At 45.6% G+C, this 8,472-nt stretch overlaps 2 pseudogenes; one reads left to right on the forward strand and one right to left on the reverse strand.

Annotated features, from left to right (window-relative positions):
• Nucleotides 1-2,384: 2,384 nt before the first annotated feature.
• Nucleotides 2,385-2,725, reverse strand: LOC115068690 (annotated as a pseudogene).
• Nucleotides 2,726-6,526: 3,801 nt separating this feature from the next.
• Nucleotides 6,527-7,029, forward strand: LOC115068687 (annotated as a pseudogene).
• The last annotated feature ends 1,443 nt before the right edge of the window (nt 7,030-8,472 follow it).

An 8,472-nucleotide genomic window follows, 5' to 3' on the forward strand; every position in this document is an offset into this window, starting at 1 on the left:
ATCATGGCAGGGAAGCTATGGCAACAGGTGCTTGAGACAGCTGGTCGCATCGCATAAAGAATCAGGAAATGGATGAATGCTGCTGCTCAGCTGGCTTTCTCCAGTTTTTTGTTGTTTTTGTTATTTTGAGACAGAGTCTCTCTATGTAGACCAAGCTGGCCTCAAACTCACAGAGATCCACCTGCCTCTGCCTCATGAATCATGCACCACCATGCCCAGCTGCTTTCTCCATTTTATTCAGTCTGTCACCCATATTTAGGATGGATATTCCCACCTTAATTTGATCAGAAAATCTCTCACACACATGCCCAAAACCTTTCTCTTCAGTGACTCTAGATCCTGCCAAATTGGCAGTATTAACCATCATACCAACCATGCTGTTGGTTCTGTGGAAGAGGTGGCCCATCAGTGATCAGGGTTGGTGACAGCAGGGTCCTGGAGCTGTAGGGTCTTCTCTGCTAACACCCCAGGCCCAGCTTATTCTGCTTCCTTCTTTCATCACCTCAAACCAGAATGTCCTCTCCCAACTTCCTTGCCTTTGTTCTGGTAGAAATGGACCAAATTCATTCATGTTATAGGTTAAACCAAAGTGAAAACATAAAATGAATAATTTCAGAAGAAAATGGGATTTAACAAAACTGACCCTTGTAGAGACAGAGTCTCACCAGAACAATCTCTATACAATGGTAGAGAATTTATCAACTATATCATATGTAGGAAGATTCTACCTGTGATGATCAGTGTGAATTGTCAACTCGACAGACTCTAGAATCACCTGGGAGATGTGCCTCTGGGCATGCCTGTAGGAATTATCTTGATTATATGAATTAATGTGGGAAGACTGGGGCTGGAGAGATGGCTTGGTAGTTAGGAGCACTAGCTGCTCTTGCAGGGGACTAGGGTTCAGTTGCCAGTACCCATGTAGCAGCTAACACCAGTCCTTAACTCCAGTTCCAGGGATCCAACGCCCTCTTCTGACCTCCACTGGCACTGTATGACATGGGTACACTTATATAAAGACAAAGCACTGATACACATAAATAAGTCAATAAATAAATAAATATAAATAAATAAATAAGCCGGGCATGGTGGTGCACACCTGTAGTCCCAGCACTTGGGAGGCAGAGGCAAGCAGATCTCTGTGAGTTCAAGGCCAGCCTGGTCTACATAGTGAGTTCCAGGACAGCTGGGGCTTACCGGGAGACCCTGCTTCAAAAAGACCAACAACAACAAACAAACAAACAAACAAAAAGAGGTAGGAGAAATGACTCAACAGTTAAGAACACCTATTACTCTTGCAGAAGACCAGAGTTTGGTTTCCAGTATCCAGGTTGGGTAGTTTACACTCCAGCTGCAGGGGATCCAGTGCTCTCTTCTTGCCTCCATGGGCACTGCACTCACATGCACATACCCATACTTTGCCACATCTTGCTTTTATCTGTGTGTGTTGAAAAAATACTTTACCCCACAATAAACACAGAAGATGACTGTGACCTTAGGAGATGTGAGGGTTTCTCTTCACTGTGAAGCACACAGTTCTGCAGTGGTGGACAGTAGTCAAGCATCCCTTAATCCATTTCAGCATTGATTCTTTGTAGCGTCAGATACCATAGGTTGAAGATTGGACCTCTAGATGCCAGTCAAAGGCTCAGGGTCTTTTTCTAAAAAAAATTATGTGTAATAAATAAATAAATAAATAAATAAATAAATAAATAAATAAAATGAAAAAGGAGAAAGTTTGCTGAGCAGTTTGCTTGCATTCGTTCTTCTGTTTTGTAACTGGCTGTGATATGAGCAGCTCCCTCAGACTCCTACTGCTGTGACTTCCCCATGGACTATAACCCAAACTGTGATCCAGAACAAACCCTTATTTTATCTTACACTTAAAAGGCACGGTCTATCTTTGTTTTAGTTTTGAGGCAGGGTCTCCCAGTAGCCCCAGTTGGCCTGCAACTCACTATGTAGATCCTTATGTTGATCAGGCTAGCTTGGATCTCAGAGAGATCCACCTGCCTCTGCCTCCCAAGTGCTGGGACTAAAAGTGTGCACCATCATACCTGGAATCCACCGCTAAGAGAAGTCAGATGGGAGCTCAGAGCAGGAACCCCAAGGCAAGAAATGAAGCACAGATCATGGAGGAATGACACTACTTACAGACTTTCTTCATCCTGGCTTGCTTGCTTAGCTACCTTTTTCTTTCTTTCTTTCTTTCTTTCTTTCTTTCTTTCTTTCTTTCTTTCTTTCTTTCTTTCTTTCTCTTTCTTTTCTTTCTTTCTTTCATTCATTTTTAGTTTTTACAGTTTATTAATCCTCTCCTTAGATGTGTGCATCATCACAGCAGAGCAAGTCACTGCATAATCCTTTGCTGTTGTCCAATCCCAAGCTCACTTTGGCAACACCCACTTGGCCTTTGTAGTCCCCCTGACCTTCATTCTGTTCCTAGTATCTTCTAGTCTTTTCTTGAGGTATTTTTCTTCTCATACAGGCCATGTCTTACAAGTCAGTGTTTGGGCTCATTTTTCTTTGCATAATCCAAAGAGTCATAAATCATACTGAACTCAGTTGTTTTACCACCACCAAATGAGTTCTGAATCCAAATACAAAGATGACACCTGGTGTGGTTTGTACATTTTGGCTAGTTTTTCCTGAATTTCTGTCTTTGGTACTATTGCCTTCCCAGGACATCAATGACCATTTTTTTCGTCTGAAGTAGATGGCTGGTCATGAACTTCCTGGTTGTCATTCTTTATGGTAGTGATTGCTGCAGCGCTCAAGGATGGGATGGGCACTGGCAGAGAAAGCAGCTCCCACCCAGAGGAAAGAAAGGTGGCAGGAGGCCCAGCTTCCCATGTGTCAATCACTGCCCAGCCTGCAGCTGTGCTCTCCACTGCCACTGCACCCTGTTCCTCTAAGACAAACTTCTGTCAAGAGTATTTTATTGCCGCAACAGGAAAAGAAACTGACACTACCCAAGCTTTAAATACCAAATAATTCTAATATTATTAATGCACAAACTCCCAGAGACTAAAAAATTAAGGAAAACTGCCATTTGGAAAGTAGATGCAAAATTCACATTTATTTGTGTGTTGGATAGCTACAGTTGTCAACTTGACACACCTGGGAAGAGGGAACCTCAATTGGAAGACTTTCTCTATAAGATTGGCTTATGGCCATATCTGTGAGGTATTTTCTTGATTGTTGTGTGATGTGAGAGAGCCCAGTCCACTGTGGGCAGTGCCACCCCTGGCAGGTGATCCTGAGTTGTATAAGAAAACAGACCTAGGGCTGGAGAGATGGCTCGGTGGTTAAGAACACTGGCTGTTCTTGCAGAAGACCCAGGTTCGAATCCCAACACTCACATGGCAGCTAACAAGTGTCCATAACTCCAGTTCCAGGGGATCTGACAACCTCTCTGTCCTCCTTGGGCATTGCACGACATGGGTGCGCTTACCTACGTGCAGGCAATACACACATACACATAAAATAAAAATAATAAAAAAAAACTGAGCACAGGCCAGAGGAGCAAGCCAGTGAGCAGTGTTCCTCTGTAGTCCACACTTCAGTTCTCTCCTCCAGGTTCTTATCTTGAGTTCTTGCCCTGGCTTCCCTCAAGGATGAGCTGTAATGTGTGTAAGTCAAATAAACCCTTTCTTCTTCAAGTTGGTTTTAGTCGGTGTTTTATCACAGCAATAGAAAGTTAACTAAGATTAATGACAAAGTAACTAAAATAAAATAGCTATAAATCAATCTTGCTTAAAGTTAAAACAAGGGACTAGAGAGATGACTCAAAGGTTAAGATCACTTGCTGCTCTTACAAAAGATCTGGGTTTTGGTCACAACACCCACATGGTGGCTCACAACCACCTATAACTCATTCCAGGTGTTCTAACACCCTCTTCTGGCCTCCAGAGCCATCAGCACATGCATGCAGTGCATGTACATACATGCAGGCAAAGACTCAACACAAAAACTTTTAAATATCTTTTAAAAAGAGTTAGTCACCATTTGCTGCATAAGGAAACTTCTCTGGTGAGAGTTCAAGGATGCATTCATACTGTGTGTAGAGACTGCATTGAAGATGTGTCACTTAGGGTTAAGCATCTCACACTTATCCTCTGCATTTGACAAGTTCTAGAACTCTGTAATAGTCTTTATCTGTTGCAAAAAAGAAGCTTTTTTTTTTATTAGGATATACTTGTCAGTAAATATAAGGGTGCATATTTAGAATAAAGTAAGAAATTACATTGGTCAAGGGACATGGCAAAAGTAGGTTTTTCTCTAGGATTTATGACCTCTCCAGCCAAGTGTATTTGGCTATATTTACAGTATCACATGAGCAGGCCTTAATTCCATTTAGACAGCTGTTGACTAGCCAATCTGCAGAGAACTAGAGGCTGCAGAGTACTTATCTTAGAACAGGACACCTATTTCAAACCTCTACCTCCTAATGCTCAGGGATCATTGCAGAAGAGGAGGCAGAAAGACTGTAAGAGCCACAGGGGGTAGATGACCACAGGGAAATACAGTTTTCCAGACAGCTGGTCATTTAGGCATATATATGAACTCACAGCAATGGTGAGAGCATGCGAGCTCAAAGCAGACAAATTTCCAGCATAGACATTGGGAAGTGGGTAAGAAATCCTAACCCCATCTAAAGAACTTTTGGCACTTGATGGCTGCTGGGAGGGGAGAGACAGTGTCTTTCGGGGATGGGACTCTTGGGTTCACCCAGTGGATTGACCCATGCTGAAGGACATTTGGAGACACAAATCAGACTCTATACATTAAATTGGGCAGGGTGGGCAATGGGGAAAGTTGTGAATAGGGGCGAGGAATCTAAGTATCATCAAAGAAAACCCAATTTACAACGTAAAATTAAAAGAAAATAAATTAGGGCTGGGTGTGGGGGTATGGTGGTACATATGCTTATTCCCAGCAGTCAGGAAGCCAAGGTAGGTAGATCTCTGAGTTGGAGGCCAACCTGGGCTACATAGTGAGTTCCAGACCAGCCAGTGCTACATAGTGAGACCCTGCCTCAAAAATAAATAAATAGGGCTGGAGAGATGACTCAGTGGTTAAGAGCATTGATTACTCTTCCAGAGGACCTGGGTTTGGTTTCCAGCACTAATATGGTGGCTAACAAGCTTCCTTAACTCCAGTTCTAGGGGATCCAGTGCCCTCTTCTGGCCTCTGTGGGAATCGCACGATACAGGTGCATTTGCATGCATGTAAGCAAAACATTCACATAAAAATAAATAAAAATAAAAAATAAATACATCAAGAAAAATGTATAGACATATATACAGAAAACTTCAGTCCATCCTAAAAAGATGCACATGCTGACTTGAAAGTGTTGTGCCCAGAGAACGGACTCCCAAGAAACAACCACGGAATCCAGAGGGCATGCAAGAACAAAGAGTCTTTATTCGGGTTTAAGCTCGGACTCTCAGACCAAACTAACGTGGTAGGTCCGTCTGAGAGCCCTGATTGCAGAAGGAGGGAACTTTTTATAGGTTTCAGACAAAGGGAGGAGGGGAATAACAGAGTCACATCTTGATTGGTCCAAGGAGCCTGTGCACACCAACACACTTTTGAATTGATTGGTTATAAGGGATGCAGTCCTGGGGGCTTCTCATTGGTGGGTGCTACCCTCAGAGCTGTGGAATGTGCTGACTGTTATCTGTAGAGCCAGAAGTCTCTGTTTCTACCTTATAAGGCTGCTATATGTCTGGGCTTGCTTGACCTATAGCCTCCTGGGGTGGGGGTGGCAGGTGGAGATTACAGTATGCCTGGGCATGTTCAGGCTTGCCTGAAACAGCTAGTCAAAATGGGATCAACATAGTTTGTCCTCTCAGCCAAGCAATCAAGCAGTTTACAGAAGCGAAAAAGAGCAGTTAGTCCTAAAGAGGGGCAGGGGTCTCGGGAGTGCAGGGCAGGGGGCCAAGGAGGAGGGCTTCACAAAAGCATACAGAAGATGTAGCTTCATTCTTGGCTGGACTGACTCACTAGCATGGGCTTATCAGGTCTGCTTGAGTTAACACATAAATTTAATGTGACTCAAGTAACTTTTTCTGGCAGCAAATAAGTTTTTCTAAAGTTCACACATATAGAAAAATAAACATGATAGGAGAGCTTGTAACCCCCAGAAAAATGCAATGAGGAGACTCTTGCCCCACTATAAGTTAAAATATATGACAAATACAGAGGACCCAGGTTTAATTCCCAGCACATGGTGGCTAACAACTGTATGTAACTCCAGTTCCAGGAGATCCGATGCCCTCTTCTGCCCTCTGTGGGCATCGCACAAGTGCACTTACATTCAGGCAATACATTCATACATACAAAAATTAAACACACACACACACTAGCCAGGTGTAGGCAGACACTGATCTGCTTGATGTCCTGTAGTTGTTATTTCAGATGCTCTGTTTAAAGCGGGGTCTGTGGTTCGCCCTGGAACTGTAGAAATAACCCATGTGCTTGGAGCCAAAGACTCAGAACCATCTATCCTTGAAAGTCCGTGAGTAGTGGGCTGGCGGGAACCGGATGCGCAAGCATGGCGAAAGCGGAAGGGAGTTCTCAGTTCCCTCCTGGGATGGCGGAAGTGGTGGCCGAGACGGACGTGCAGCGGTACCCGGTCTGCGGGCGTCACTATGGATTTGGAGCAGAGCCACTTTTCCTACGCCCATCGGTGCCCATGATGCCCACGCATCGTCGGCCACACGGGCATCTGCACATCCGCAGGAGTCACTCAGGACTTTGCTGGCCCCTATTCTGTCCCTTCGGAAAGCCTGCCAAGTTGTGGAAATTGGACCCCGCACAGCACAGTCTCTGCTGTGACGACTGCCGTTCAATGGCGTTGGCCACGCAGCATTACCACAGTAGCACCAACTGGAGCTTGGTGATGCTCCGCCTCTGCCTGCTTTATGGGAAGTCGGTCAGGGTCGGGCCTTTGTGAAGACCTGGCTGCCCTTTGCCCTCCTCCTGGGCATCATCCTGACTGTCAGTCTCGTCTTCAACCTGCAGTGATGGCTTTCTGGTGGCCCAGACTTACCAGGCTCCCAAGGAGGCCCATGCACCCCTTTTGGTCCCAGATTCTTTATCCGTACCCTCAAAGGCAGGGTTAGCCTCCTGATTGGAAGTAGAGGCAGGGCTTGGCATAGAAGGGCTGAGGGTGAGTGTGAGGCAGGGCATCTGCTTGTGACTCACTGGCCAGTCAGAAGCTCCCTGTTCTCTCTCCCTGGGTGTATGACCCCACCCTTGTGGCATCACCCCCCACCACCACCACCACGAACGTCTTGCCTCCCTTAGAGCTCCTCCTGCCACTGCCATGACTTCTGCCTTATCTCAGGGCCCAGTAAGGACAAGGATGCGCAGGACAAAGCAGTGCCTTGCCCAGAGCTAGACTTGAAGCTGCCTTCTGGCTGGTTCCCCTGTCCCAAGGTGGGGCGTGACATTCTGATAAGTCTGTGCACTAAGCATCTTGGAGTCTTCTCTACTGGCCTAGAAGGAAGCAGAGGGGTCTGCTGGGTTCTTCTCCCATATCTGCCAGAGCTGCACTAGGATAGTGTGTGCCCCATCTCCCCTGCAGCCTCGGGCTTGACTAGCAAGGTGAATGGACCTGTGCCCCCTGTAGAGCAAGGAGAGTGACCACCACTTGGCCCCAGCCCGGGGAGCTCCTCATGCTGGCGATGGTACCCCTTAGGTCCAAAATGTGAGTCAACCATCAGAGCACCTAGTGCTGCCATGGAGTGGGTGGGTCTGTTTCAAGTTGTTAGAACTGGTCCTGTGTAGCACTTCATCCCCTGCCCCATGGGCTCCTTTGTGAGGGGCTCCCTGGCAGGAAATAAAGAGTTTTGAGTCAAATATTAAAATTTTTAAAAAAAGAAAAGAAAAAAAAGCTTGTGGCTAACTGTGGCACAGAAAGTAGAATATTTCTTAGTATCTTATTATTTTTATTTTATATGTATGAGTGTTATGCCTACATGTAGGTAAGTGCACCCATGTGGTACAATGCCCTCGGAGGACAGAAGAGACTGTCAGATCCCCTGGAACTGGAGTTATGGACAGTTGTTAGCTGCCGTGTGGGTGCTGGGATTTGAACCTGGGTCTTCTGAAAGAATAGTCAGTGTTCTTAACTGCTGAGCCATATCTCCAGCCCTATACTTAGTCTTTAAAAATAAGTGAAATTCAGCCAGGGATGGTGGCGCATCCCTTTAATCCCAGCACTTGGGAGGCAGAGGCAGGCAGATCTCTTGAGTTTGAGCCAGCCCGGTCTACATAGTGAGTTCCAGGCCAGCTGGGGCTCTAGGGAGACCTTGTCTCAAAAAGGAACCCCCCCCCCAAAAGTGAAATTCTTTTCTTTAAAAAAAAAATTTATTTATGTGTGTGTATCTGGGTCAGTGTCAGTCACATGTAGGTGGGGGGCCCTCAATCAACAGAAGAGGGCAACAGATCCCCTTGAAGCTGGAG

The sequence above is a fragment of the Nannospalax galili genome, unplaced genomic scaffold (genome assembly GCF_000622305.1).
Source record: "Nannospalax galili isolate Female #2095 unplaced genomic scaffold, S.galili_v1.0 scaffold389, whole genome shotgun sequence".
In the NCBI taxonomy this organism is placed as follows: Eukaryota; Metazoa; Chordata; class Mammalia; order Rodentia; family Spalacidae; genus Nannospalax; species Nannospalax galili.